Here is a 14,236-nt window from a genome sequence, read left to right as displayed (position 1 = left end):
GGTGCCAGCTTCCTGCCAACATGCGTGCTGGGGGCAGCAGGTGATAGCTCAGGTTGTTGGTTCCCTGCCACCTGCATGGGGACACGGGCGGAAGCCCTAGCTCCTGGCTCAGACTGGTCCAGTTCTCACCTTTGCTGGTATTTGGGAAGTGAACCAGCAGCTAGCTAGCTTCTCCCTCTCTGTCTCTCTCAGGCCGGTATTGTGGCATAGTAGGTAAAGTGTTGTCTGCAACACCAGAATCTCCTAGGGGTGCTTCTATGTGTCCTGGCTGCTCCACTTCCAAACCAGATCCCGGCTATGCCTGGGAAAGCAGCAGAAGTGGCCTGAGTGCTTGGGCCCCTGCACTCACGGGGGAGACCCAGGAGTTCCTGGCTCCTGGCTTTGCCTGGCCGAGCTTTGACCATTTCAGCCATCTGCGAAATGAACCAGCGTATAAATGATTGATTCTCTCTCTTTCCCCTACCCCCACACCTCTGCCTTCCAAAAAATGAAATATTTTTAAGTGAAAAGTTAACCTATCAAATCGGGGGAGACATTTGTAATCATATTCTGGTAAGCGGTTAATATCCAGAATATTTATTTTTTATTTTTTAAAGATTTATTTATTTCCTTGAAAGCCAGAGTTACACAGAGAGAAGGAGAGGCAGAGACAGATAGAGGGAGGTCTTCCATCCACTGGTTCACTCCCCAGATGGCCGCAGCGGCCAGAGCTGCACTGATCCGAAGCCAGGAGTGAGGAGCCAGGAGCTTTTCCAGGTCTCCCATGCGGGTGCAGAGACCCAAGGACTTGGGCCATCTTCCACCGTTTTCCCAGGCCACAGCGGAGGGCTGGATTGGAAGTGGAGCAGCAGGACACGAACTGGCGCCCATATGGGAATATCCAGAATATTTAAAGAACTCCTACAACTCAACAACAAAGACCAAATAAACCACTTTAAAAATGGGCAAAGAGACACAAATGGAAGACAAGCACATGAGAAGGTGTTCAACAGCACTAATCATCAGGGAAATGTGAATCAAAGAGAGAGGCAGGTGGTGTGGCACAGCGGGTTAAGCTGCTGCTTGTGACACGACCGTATTCCATATGGGAGCACGAGTTCAAGTCCCAGCTGCGCCACTTCTGATCCAGCTCCCTGCTAACGTGCCTGAGAAGGCAACGGAGGGTGACCCAAGTCCCTGGGCTCCTGCCACCCACATAAGAGACCCAGAAGAAGCTCCTGGCTTCTGCCTGGCCCAGCTGCAGCCGATGAGGCCATCTGGGGAGTGAACCAGCGGCTGGAAGACTCTCTCTCTCTTTCTCACTCTGCCTTTCAAACAGAACGGATAAATCTTAAAACAGCAACAACAGTGAGACAGCATTTCACGCCCAGTAGGATGGTTATTTTTTTAAAGAAGAAAAATCCGGAAATCAGGAGTGCCGGTGAGGACAGAAGCCGGACTCTTGTGTATCACTAGAGGCATAACTGCTGCGGATCAAGGCAGAGCGGCTCCTCAGATACTAGCTACAGCAGTGCCGTATGGCCCTGGCATCGACGCCCAGCTGCACCTCAAACGGAGCCTTGAGAAGGGATTTGTGCGGCTGGCGCCGCGGCTCACTAGGCTAATCCACCGCCTGCAGCGCTGGCACCCCGGGTTCTAGTCCTGGTCGGGGCGCCAGTTCTATCCCGGTTGCTCCTCTTGCAGGCCAGCTCTCTGCTGTGGCCCGGGAGGACAGTGGAGGATGGCCCAAGTGCTTGGGCCCTGCACCCCATGGGAGACCAGGAGGAAGCACCTGCCTCCTGGCTTCGGATCGGCGCAGCGCGCTGGCCATAGCAGCCATTTGTGGGGTGAACCAACGGAAGGAAGACCTTTCTCTCTGTCTCTCTCTCACTGTCTAACTCTGCCAGGCAAAAAACAAAAAAGGGTTTGTGCAGCACATTCACGGCAGCGCCATTTGTGTCAGAAAAGCTGTAGAAGCAACACAGCTGGCAGATGAATGGATAAATGCGGAATAGCCATCCATATATGGGAAACTCTCTTTTTTTTTTAATCTATTTATTTATTTGAAAGTCAGTTATATCGAGAGAGGGAGAGACAGAGAAGAGAGATCTTCCACCTACTGGTTCACTCCCCAAATGGCTGCATCGGCTGGCGATGGGCCGGGCAGAAGCCAGGAGCCAGGAGTTTCTCCCAGGCCTCCCACGCAGGTGCAGGGGCCCCGGGCTCCTCACTGCAGTGTGGCCAGCGGCAGCCTCTGAGCGCCCGCCCACACCCAGTCTCTGTTCAGCTGCAGGAGCTACTCAGAAGGCGTGTGGAGCTCCCCAACAGCTATGGCGCGATCCCGAGGGCCAGTGCCAGGGAAGCCGGCCTCATTTGGGAGCAGGGTCTTTGCAGGGGCAGAGTAGCTACGGTGAGGACGTGAGGGGGTCCTGATAGGAAGAGGGGAGACACCCGGAGAAGGTGGGGGGGCGGGTTGGGGGTGCTGAGTCGGGGGTGAGGCACTGCAGCACAGCCAACAGCAACGTGAGGGGCGGGCACAGGCTCTACCCGGGCTCTCAGAGGAAGCCTGGCCCGGGACACCCTGCTGCGCACTTCCGGCCTGCAGGACAGTGAAGGAATTTCTGTGGTCCTTGCTAGCAAACGCAAAGGCCACTGGGAAAGCAGCCTGCCCTGCCAGACCCTTGAGCCTGCCCTGCTCCCCGGCGCTCCCTGCCTGCCCCCACCCTGCAGGCTGGCCCAGGCACCGCAGCCCTGCGGGACGGGGCCCCTGACGTGCTGTTCTCCCGGCCCAGAGCCTCTGTTGTGAGGCTGCCAGCCCCCGGGCGGCCCCCAAGCCCCTGCCCCGCAGGCCGGGAGCCGGCAGAAGTGAGAGGGAGGCCGAGGAAGGGCCCGTGCCGTCTGCGGCCACGCAGCACCGCAGGGGCGTCTCCTGCACAGCCCGCCCCACAGGACGGTTCTCAGCGCCCGCCCCGCGGCACACGGAGGGACCTGAGCTGTGGCGGATGAGACACCTGGGGAGCCGGAGCCGCCCTGCCTGCGGGGAGGCCCCGGCAGAGGCTCCGCCCAAGGCAGCGGCCCCGCCCTCCCCCGCCAGGGCCTCCTGGCCCGGTGCCTCAGACTGTCCCAGGAGCTCATCCATCTGGAAGGCAGGTTCACAGAGTGTGCCGGAGCTAGGAATGTTCTGGAAGGGGGAGTCCAGGCCAAGGGAAAGTAACGCAGGAGGTCCAGTGACTGAGCTGCCTGTGTGCCCAGGAGTGGGTGCATGTGTGCACACGCAGGTACCCGTATGTGTGTGCATATGGGTACATGTGTGTGAGCACATGTGTCTGTGTGTGAGCACGTGCATGTGTGCGTCTGTGTGCAGGTGTGTGCATTGTGTAGGTGAGCATGTGCTGTGTGTGCACGTGTGTATCTGGGCATATGTGTGTGCATGTGTGTGAGCACGTGTGTGTGTCTTGTGCATGTGTGTATCTGAGCCTACGTGTGTGTGTGTATCTGGGCATATGTGAGGATGTGTGTGTATGTGTGTAACACGTGTGTGCATGTGTGTGAGCATGTATGAGACTCACTGAGGCAGCTCCCTACATCCAGCCAGGGCCCCCCACAGCCTCCCACCCACCCACCCCCAATCATTTTGCCCAGTGGGGATTCCCGGCCACACCGTCCCCCCGCCCCTTCCATCGCGGCCACCATCGATCAGACCGATCCCAGCCTCCGCGCTTCCAATAGGAAAAGCCTTTGTAGCCTGGCGCCCACCCGCTCGTGACCAACTTCCAGGTAGAGTAAAGGATTAAATGGCAGGCACAATAAGAAGTGAAACAATTAGAATTTCTGCCTCATTATCATGGTAATCTTATCAGTCGGATAATGAGGTATTAATGGAGATTTAATGTGCATCTCATAACAGAATCCCTTGGAGAAAACACACAGGGAAATTGCTGTAAATCCACTTAATGATGGAGAAGTCCCAAAACACCATATTCCAAAGGATGAAAAATGCAGGATGCAAATGAGAAAGAATCAAGGTCAATAACACCGCGGGGACGGGCCTAATGGCAGATTTGGAGATATATGTAATAAAAATTGCATGTTGCTTTTAAACCTCACCCTCTGTTGTTTTCAAATGTGCATTCCTGGTAATGAAACACAGAAGTGCAGCCAGAATGATTTGTATGTTTTAGAAACCGTAGGGGGCACGGAACATGGCTCAAAACCCATCAGGCCCCCCGCGGGGAGCCCTGGGAAATGGGGTGTTTCACCGAGGGGCCTCCGGGGGGAGGGGGCCGAGGAAGAGCCCCTCGGTTGGCAGAGAGGGAAGGCAGCCTGTCTGCGTTCAAGGTCATTTGGGAAACGCCAGCAGGAGGGCCGTGAATGCCGCTGACCAGTCGGCTCAGAGGATGCAGGCTCCCCCACATGCAAGCCCCACAATAAAAGCGCTAATTGGAACGGAGCTGAAGTGGCCCTCGAGGGTCATCTCGCTGGATTCCATCGGCCACACAGGCACGTGCGGGCACGGAAGGAGGCACCTGGGCTGAACGTGTCCACACCCCCCGGGATCCACACACACACTTCCCGGCTGGAGACCCTGCCCCACCACCGGAGCCTCTGACCAAGGCGGAACTGCATGCTGAGCTGAGGGCCAGGGGCCCCGGAGGGACAAGGCACGAGAGCCCCGAGCTCCTGCTGTGGCCACGGGACCCTCTCCCCACGTCAGCAGCTGGGGGTTCAGACGCGGGCGCTGTGCGAGAAGCGTGAAGCTGAACCAGCGCTGGCTGCTTGCTCCTGACCACTTAGCGATGAGGATAAATGAACCCTGCACCTCCCAGAGGGCTTCAGGGATTGAGGGAAGAGTCAGGTCTATTTTTAGTTTGTTTTAGGGAGTTGGGTCAGGAGAGGTTCCGGGAGTACCGAGGGAGGGGTGACCAACTGTCCTGTCGCCTCTCCATCCTGGGCAAACCAAGGCCGTTGGTCACCCCATCCCAGAAGGGATGCCTGTCTCCCAGGGTCACAGACAAGTGGAGACCCAGGGGACCAGGTTGTGGCCCACGCAGCAGGCTAAGCCACCACCTGTGACCCCGGCATCCCATATGGGCTTCAGTTCGAGTCCTGGCTGCTTCACTTCCAAACCTGCTCCCTGTTAATGTGCCTGGGCAAACAGCGGGGGATGTTTGCCCATCCCATATGGGCGCCAGTTCAAGTCCCGGCTGCTTCTCTTCCAATCCAGCTCTCTGCTGTGTCCTGGGAAAACAGTAGAAGATGGCCCAAGTCCTTGGGCCCCTGCACTCACGTGGGAGACCCGAAAGAAACTCCTGGCTCCTGGCTTCGGATTGGCACAGCTCCAGCCATTGTGGCAATTTGGGAAGTGAACCAGCAGATGGAAGACCTCTCTCCCTCTCTCCCTCTCTCTCTCTCTCTCTGCCTCTCTGTAACTGCCTTTCAAACAAATAAACAAATCTTAAAAGGGGGGGGCGGTGCTGTGGCACAGCGGGTTAATACCCTGACCTGAAGAGCTGGCATCCCATATGGGCACTGGTTTGAGTCCCGGCTGCTCCACTTCCGATCCAGCTCTCTGCTATGGCCTGGGAAAGCAGCAGAAGATGGCCCAAGTCCTTGGGCCCCTGCACCCACATGGGAGACCCGAAAGAAGCTCCTGGCTCCTGGCTTCGGATCGGCGCAGCTTGGGCCATTGCAGCCACTTAGGGAGTGAACCATCAGATGGAAGACTCTCTCTCTCTGCCTCTTCTCTCTGTGTAACTCTGATTTTCAAAATAAATTAATTAATCTTAAAAAAAAAAAAAAAGAAAAGAAAAGAAAAGAGAAGAGGAGACCCCAGTCTGGTGGGATCCAGCGCTGGGTACGAAGCTCCATGCTGCCCCCAGCTGGCAGCAGCCAATGCAGCCCTTCCTGGTCCTGGGCGGTCCAGGGACCCTGGGGCCTCTTCCTAGTGACAGCCAGCTGTGCCCGAGGCCAGAGGAGGAGCACAGAGGGTTCTGGAACAGCCCCTGAGCACCCAGCATCTCCCTGACTCCCCTCGGAGTCCTGACACGCTGTCAGATGAACCCATTTCACAGATGAGGAAACCGAGGCATGGGCTGGTGAAAGGCCTAGCCCAAAGTCATAAGCAGCTGCAGGTCTGAAAAGAGTGCGGCTGTGGCATGAGGACAGGGCTGGCCCTCCGGGGGGCGGTCGGTCCGAGCCAGGGAAAAGGCGGAATTTGGGTGGTATTTCCGGAGTCTGGCAGCTGCGTTCTGTTTAATCACAGACTGCAAATTGAATGAAGTTGAGACAGTGTTGCCTCTTTGAATTTCCCCCAGGCCCTGTTTAATGGATAAATAGGCATGATTTGCAATTAGCCGATGCGTTGTCAGATGCTTACGGAGCACCTGACGTGAGTTAAACGCGCCCCCTGCAATCCTGTCGACATCGCTAATTCGCTCAGCAAACCTTTCTTGGTCCACCGTGCCTGTGTGACGGGCGCCTGCGGCCCCGCCGCAGTCCTATGGAGAAAAACGGATTTCGCCGGTGTGGGAAGGTGAGACCCAGGGTCCGTGTCAGCCCTGCCTGACAGGAGGGGCAGGGGAGGCTGTGGTCACCCACACAGCTTGCGGGGGCTCCAGGCTGGGTCCTGGGGCTCCCCCGGCCGGCAGGGCCGCCTCTCCTGCGTGCAGAGCTGCCCCAGTTTGTCTGCGAACTCCTGCCAAGCTCCCGGGCGCCCTGGACCATTTTTCTTGCGCTTGGGCTGCCGCTCAGGCTCCAAACCCTAACATTTCCCTGCTCACCCGGGGCTTGCAGGCAGCCCCTCACGCGGCACAGGGCTTTGCATTCGTCTTCCATCTGCGTGCGGAGAGGGGGAGCCGTGCCACTGTCACCTGGAGGCGCTCTCTCACCTGTCCCTCTGCCTTCACAGCCCTGCCACTTTCTCGGGCTCCATGGAGGACCCCACCCCGACTCCCAGTGTCCTTGCTGGGGCCATGACCCTGGTCGTAGACCTGAGCCACGTGTGGCAAAGTGAGTCTCCTCCTCCAGAGATACAAGTCACTCCGGTCTGCTGATGCCCAAGGTTGCCAAGCTCCACGCTGGGCCCCACCCACACCAAGGGCACCCAGCCCTGCCCTGAGGGTCTCCCAGGGCCCCATGTACCCGTGGGCACCCAGCCCTGCCCTCGAGGGTCTCCCAGGGCCCCACACATGCCGTGGGCATCCAGCCCTGCCCTGAGGGTCTCCCAAGGCCCCACGCACACCAAGGGCACCCAGTCCTGCCCTGAGGGTCTCCCAGGGCCCCACACACAGCAAGGGCATCCAGCCCTGCCCTGAGGGTCTCCCAGGGCCCCATGTACCCATGGGCACCCAGTCCTGCCCTCAAGGGTCTCCCAGGGCCCCACCCACACTGTGGACATCCAGCCCTGCCCTGAGGGTCTCCCAGGGCCCCACCCACGCTGTGGACATCCAGCCCTGCCCTGAGGGTCTCCCAGGGCCCCACACATGCCGTGGGCACCCAGTCCTGCCCTGAGGGTCTCCCAGGGCCCCACACACAGCAAGGGCATCCAGCCCTGCCCTGAGGGTCTCCCAGGGCCCCATGTACCCATGGGCACCCAGCCCTGCCCTGAGGGTCTCCCAGGGCCCCACCCACGCTGTGGACATCCAGCCCTGCCCTGAGGGTCTCCCAGGGCCCCACACACGCCATGGGTACCCAGCCCTGCCCTGAGGGTCTCCCAGGGCCCCACACATGCCGTGGGTACCCAGTCCTGCCCTCGAGGGTCTGCCAGGCATGAGGAGCAGCATACACCAGGCTGTGGACAGTGAGGAACCATCCCATGCACTTGGCAAAGCTGCTTCCACTGCTCAGCTCCCGAGATCCGGCCCCGTCCTCGTGAGGCTGGTTTCGGAAAGGACAGCCAAGGTCTTGCTAGCTGAAAGCAGACTGGGGAACCCTCTAGTGTGAACTTGGATCCCGGCTATGCCGTTTATTTTGGAAGCCTCTTCACTTTTGGAGCCTCAGCGTCCTCATCTGTGAAATGGGGCTAACGACACCCACTCCCGGGTGGGAGGGGCTGCGGGTAGAGCACCATGCGTGGTAGTGACCCTCAGCCTGGCCTCCCCTGAGCACGGGCAGGAAGGCTCCTGCAGCTCTCAGCACCAAGGCCAGCTCGGTCCTGGAGCCTGGAGCCTGGAGCCCATCAGCACTGGGCTCAAGTCCTTGGCTCCGTGTCAGGGCTGTTGTCTTACCTACAAGGTTAACAGCAACCTTGACCTTGGCCTGCTCTAGAAAAGTGCCACGTACGAGGGGGCTTCAAAAGGTTCACAGAAATGTGTATTGTGAAAAAATTATGCAAGGTCCCAAAACCTTTTGCACTGAAACAAACATCTTTCAATTCCACGAACTTGAATGATTCCCTGCCACCACACAGGGTGGGCAAAGGTGGTATACTCCTGTCTGATGTGAGGGACCCCTGGGGTCCATTCAGATCTCAGGGAAGGGGGCTGGGGTTGCCCCCCACCCCAGCTGCCCGGCCCACCCATCGGCTGGCTCCTCCCAGGAAGGCTGACGGTGGTGGCGGCGTTGGCTCAGCAGCGGTTTCACCCAATGGCCACAAGATGTCACCCAAGAACAGCAAACCAGGAGCCTGGGAGGAAACTGGTCAACCAGGACAGCAGCCCAAGGGACTGCGGATTCTGGGGGAAGCCCCTGCGGAGGGGTCAAGTGCCGGGGTTTCCCCAGCACCTGCCCCCCAGAGGACCCCACTTTCTAGCTGCCACCTAAATTCAGAGTGGGTTCAACACCAGTGAGGGCGGGGGCTGCAATCAGGCCCCGCCTGGCAGCCTCTCCATCCCTGCCTGCCCCGTGCTCAGTGGGCGGGAGCAGGCACAGGAGAGGCCACAGGCGTGGCACGACCTCTGCCCTCGGGTTGGCCCTGGGCTCCATCTTCTTGTTGTTCAGCCCCACGTGGCCCAGCAGTTCAGTGGCAGACCCTGACACTGGACCAGATGGGCAAGGGGGGGGGGGCAAAGCAGGAGCCAGGCCTGGGCCCGATGCCCATGGCCCCCGGCCTGACCTCCCCAGGGGTCCACGCACGCAGCTCTCCTACAGGGACTTTTGCCCCTCTGTTGCTCGGGCCTGGGCACAGAGGACAGCCGGGTGCCAGGAGCTATAGGGAAGGACCCAGGGCCCATCTACCTGGGGGAGATCATGGGCTTGGGCTCCCAGCCCGGAACACGTGTAGAGTGGTGGTGATGGTGGTGGTGCGGAGTCCCAGTCCCTGCCCCCACAGGGGCCACATTTGGAGGAAAAGGTAGGGGAATCCTTGTCGTGAGGGTAGGCCGTCTCCCCTCACCCACTCCCATCTGCAAGGGTTTGGAGACACCTCATCCCCGAGGAGGGCACAGCCATGCAGAGGGCTGGGGCTCTTGGTGGGGGAGGGACAGGGCACAGCAGTGGCCGGCGGTGACCAGCAAGAAGAGCAAAGGCGTGGTGGCAGGCGGAGGGCGGAGCTTTGGGGGGTCAACGTGACTTTTCTGGGGTTGAGTGGCGCTGGAGAAGGGAGGCTTGCATCTGACAAGAACAGGAAACCAAACAGAAAAGAGCCTTTCAGAGGGGCCTAATTGGACTCCATTAATTAAGGGCACCTAGCAGAAGGGGCTCTAGGAGGAAGGTGTGGAAAGCAGCCAAGGGCGGTAAAGATGCCAGGGCCAAGGGAGGTTTCCTCAGGGCCCCTCCTGGAGTTGGAGTGACCCAGGACACGGCGGCAGACGTGTGAGTGGGCGCCGGGATGGGCAGCCTCGCCGAAGAGAAGCACGTCAAGCTTCCGGAGTGACTGCAGCTGTCAGTCATGACCTCGGCCCTGACTCGTGCCCTTGTAACTATGTGTGGGCCATTTGTCTGCACAGCTGGTTAACCTGTCACAGCCAGTGCTGCTGGGTCCAAGGCAAGGGGCACCTCCCAGGACTCCCGCCGGACCAGGCACCCTCAGTATGCCAGGTCAGATGTGGCAAGAGTCTGCACTTTCTGAGCCTGCTCCAGGGGCGGCCCCTGTGGCGTCACCGCGCGGTGCCCGTCCCAACGTCAAGTCTAGCATGCAGAGATTAGTTCAGGCTTTGGTGCATGGATATGACAAAAGCTAGGAACCAAGGCAGTGTGAGCGTGGTTCCAAAAAAGTTCATGGGAAAATGGAAGTAAAAGATGTTTATCTTGGTGCAAAAACTGTTAACCCGTGTAGCTTTTCACATACACATTCCTATGAACTTTCTGTAGCTCCCTCTACAGCCCGCATCAGGAACTGCCCTTCAAAGCCGTCGCCTGCCTTAGGTCTGGTCCGAGGCAGAGCTCAGATTAGAACTGTGCAGGCACCGGAAGCTGGCCTGCAGCCAGGGCTTTTCCGTGGTGAGTGGCAGGAGTGAGCCAGCCTCCTGGATGTGGCCCAGCCTTGCTGTGGAGGACTCTGTGCTGGCCGGACCTCCCCCACCCCGCCCCTACTGCCTGGCTCACTCAAACTTGCTAGTCCTAAGCAGAAGCCCATCCAGAAAAGGAACACAGCATTGTCAGCCATCAAGACGAAGGTGAGCCACAGAGACAACCAACACAGGAGCGGGGGCCACACGCTGCCTGCAGCGAGCAGAGGCAGTAGAGGGCGAGGGTCTCTCAACTCTGAGCAGGAGCAAAAGTCAGAGGCCTTGGGACACCCATGATGGACACAAAGCACGGAACCTGAAGAGTCGCCCTGAAGCTCCCACGGAGGAAGATGAAGCAAGCACCACCATGAGCCCGGCGGAAGCTTAGCGAGGGGAGGTTAAGGAGAGAAGGCTGCTACAGAGCCAGGAGGCGGTGAGCATAGTTACCCTTCAAGGAGGAAGTGGGCCGGCTGGGTGGGAGGAGCCTCCACCCGCTCCTATGCGTGCCCCCAGGAGCTGTGCAGCCAAGCGCCTTGAACGCTTTCCTCGGAGGGGTGTTTGGCACAGCAGTTAAGATGCCCACCCAGTCCCACACTGGAGTGCCTGCTCCTCCACTTCTCAGCTTCTGGCTAGTGCACACCCTCGCGAAACAGCAGGTAAAGGCTCACGTACTTGGGTTCCAGCCACCCACAAGGCCCAGCTGGAGTTCTGGCTCCTGGCTTCAGCCTGGCCCAGCTGTTGTAGTCATCTGGAGAGTGAGCCAGCAGGTAAAGAATCTGCCTTGGGGCTGGCACTGCGGCACAGCCGGTTAAGCTACCCGTGAAACCCAACATCCCATATAGGTACCAGTTTAAGTTCTGGATGCTCCACTTGCAACCCGGCTGCCTACTAATGCACCTGGGAAAGCAGAAGAAGGCCCAAGTGCTTGGGGCCCTGCAAACACAAGGGAGACCCAGAGGAAGCTCCTGGCTTCTGCCTGGCCCAGCCCCAGCTGTTGCAGCCGTCTGGAGAATGAACCAGCAGACGGAAGATTTTCTTTCTGTAATTCTGCCTTTCAAATAAATAAATCTTAAAACAAGAAAACCTCTTTGAAATAAAATCAAGACAAAAAATGCTAAAGAAAGAGTTGGATACTTTCATAACGGGTTGCAAATCTTAGTGAGCTAAAGATGGGGAGCCAGCTAATGCATTTTTCCAGGATCTGCTCCAGAAATTGACCGCATGGGGGTGGGGGGGACATGAATTTGCAGTTTCATGAGCACCTCCAGGAGGACGACATAGGTAGGAGGGCCACTGGTTGACACCTTAGGAAACACGGGCTCTCCCGGTATTCTCAACCTCCCAGCAGTAAGGGTCACCTGAGAAATCCATGTATAGAAGTTCCTGTTTCTGGGCCGGCGCCGTGGCTCACTAGGCTAATCCTCCGCCTGAGGCGCCGGCACACCGGGTTCTAGTCCTGGTCGGGGCGCCGGATTCTGTCCCGGTTGCCCCTCTTCCAGGCCAGCTCTCTGCTGTGGCCTGGGAGTGCAGTGGAGGATGGCCCAGGTGCTTGGGCCCTGCACCCCATGGGAGACCAGGAGAAGCACTTGGCTCCTGCCTTCGGATCAGCGCAGTGCGCCGACCGCAGCGCACCGGCCACGGCAGCCATTGGAGGGTGAACCAACGGCAAAGGAAGACCTTTCTCTCTTGTCTCTCTCTCTCTCCTCTCTCTCACTGTCCACTCTGCCTGTCAAAATAAATAAATAAATAAATAAAAAGGAAAAGGAGTAAGATTTCCAGTTTTCAAGTTCATCATCTACACCAGGTCCAATAACTTGGAACTGACAGCGATTCCATCTTAGCACAGATTCTTCCTGGACTGCCACATCCACAGATTTTTTTAGTCAATATATTGTTCTTTGGTCAATTTTTCAAAAGTCTACAGATTACATTTTACTGTTGTAAACAGATAGAAGGATTCTTCTGCAGTGAAATAACTGAAGCAAAATCTCTTCACTGAAGACTAATGTTGGGGCTGTGGCGCCAGCATCCCACATTGGCGCTGGTTCAAGTCCTGGATACTCCACTTCTGATCCACCTCCCTGCTGTGGCCAGGGAGTGCAGTGGAGGATGGCCCAAGTGCTTGGGCCCTGTACCCGCACGGGAGACCCAGAAGCAGCTCCTGGCTGCTGGGTTAAGATCGGCCCAGCTCTGGCCATTACGGCCATTTTGGGAGTGAACCAGCAAATGGAAGACCTTTTTCTGTCTCTCCCTCTGTCTATAACTTACCTCTCAAATAAATAAAATCTTTATTAAAAAAAAAAAAAAACTTTAATCTTTAGGGAGAGGACACATGTGCCTCCAAGAGCACTCTGGACCTGGCTTCCAACTCCACTCATCTCCTCCGGGACAGCAGCAGGATGCCCAGCTCAGCATCCTCCGGGAAAAGCTACAGAGCCACTGTCCTGGACGGAGGGCCGGTGGGCACAATCATAGCAGGAGTCCAAGAGACACAGGCAACTCAAGTTGGCAAGAAACACTGAATTCCATTTTCAGCTCAAAGCAAGTCACAGAATTCATTTTAATACAGAAGGAAGGGGCCGGCGTGGTGACACAGTAGGTTAATCCTCCGCCTGCGGTGCCGGCATCCCATATGGGCACCGTTTCTAGTCCCAGCTGCTCCTCTTTCAGTCCAGCTCTCTGCTATGGCCTGGGATAGCAGTGAAGGGTGGCCCAGGTCCCTGGGCCCCTGCACTCGTCTGAAAAACCAGGAGGAATCCTGATTTCAGACCGGCACAGCTCCAGCCATTGCGGCCATTTGGGGAGTGAACCAACGGAAGGAAGACCTTTCTCTCTGTTTCTCTCTCTCTCACTGTCTGTAACTTACCTGTCAAATAAATAAATAAAATCTTAAAAAAAAAAAAAAAAAAAAAAAAAAGAAGAAGAAGGAATGAGAACTGGGTCTTAAGCCAGTTTTTAAATGCTTCCTTCTAAACCCACTGTCACAGTACAGGGATGGCAGCTTCCTGCCAGCTGGGGCTCCTGGTTACCGGTGACTTCCCTCTGCTGAAGAGATGTGTGAAGGCTTCATGAATATTGTGACCACATCCAACACTCTGGCTTTCAGAACCAAGGCTGACGAACAGCTACCATATTCAGGGGCCAGTCAGAAAGTGCATTACAACAGGAGCCGTCGTCACTCCCAGACCACCTGGGTCCTCACTCTCGGGTCACTCTAGTTCCTTCTCTGGCCACACTCAACAAACACGAGGCTGTTCAGGTAAAAAGGCAAGCAGGAATTCACGAACATCAGTAACATTCAAGAAGTCACATTTTCAGAAAAGCTTCTGAACACATTATAGATGATGGAAACATAAAACCCAGTGAATTAAACTGCTCTCCCTCTTTAATCAGTTTTGCTGGATGCTATTACACATTAGTAATCATGTTAGGGGTCGGGATAGCTTCCTACTCACAGACAAGGCTGTGCCAGCTCACTGAGGCTGACAGAAAGGTGTTAGAGGTTTCAAGAGGAGAGGCAGAACAAAGCTTTTTCATACAGGCAAAGACAAGAAGAACATGGCAGGCAAGACAGAGTACCAGCCCAGCAGAGGTGGATTCTTAAGGCGTGTGGCCCTGCCTTCCTCTGGCTTGGGACTTCACATCTGCAGCCCAGGAGCTGGGGACGTAGCAGTGCCGCCACAGCCCAGCCACAACCTTAAAGGAAGCAAACTCTATCTTCAATTCTCCAGGGGTTCTCAAGAGTAACACAGCTATTCCTGGCCACCCTACTTCTTGGGTAATGTACATTCTAAAGCATAATAAATAAGCATCAATCTGGCAAAGATCTCGGCAGCTGGGCATTCAAATTATTCCAAATATCTCATCATTGA

Source organism: Oryctolagus cuniculus, chromosome 1 (genome assembly GCF_964237555.1).
Source record: "Oryctolagus cuniculus chromosome 1, mOryCun1.1, whole genome shotgun sequence".
Lineage (NCBI taxonomy): Eukaryota > Metazoa > Chordata > Mammalia > Lagomorpha > Leporidae > Oryctolagus > Oryctolagus cuniculus.
Note: the sequence above shows the minus strand (reverse complement) of the source record.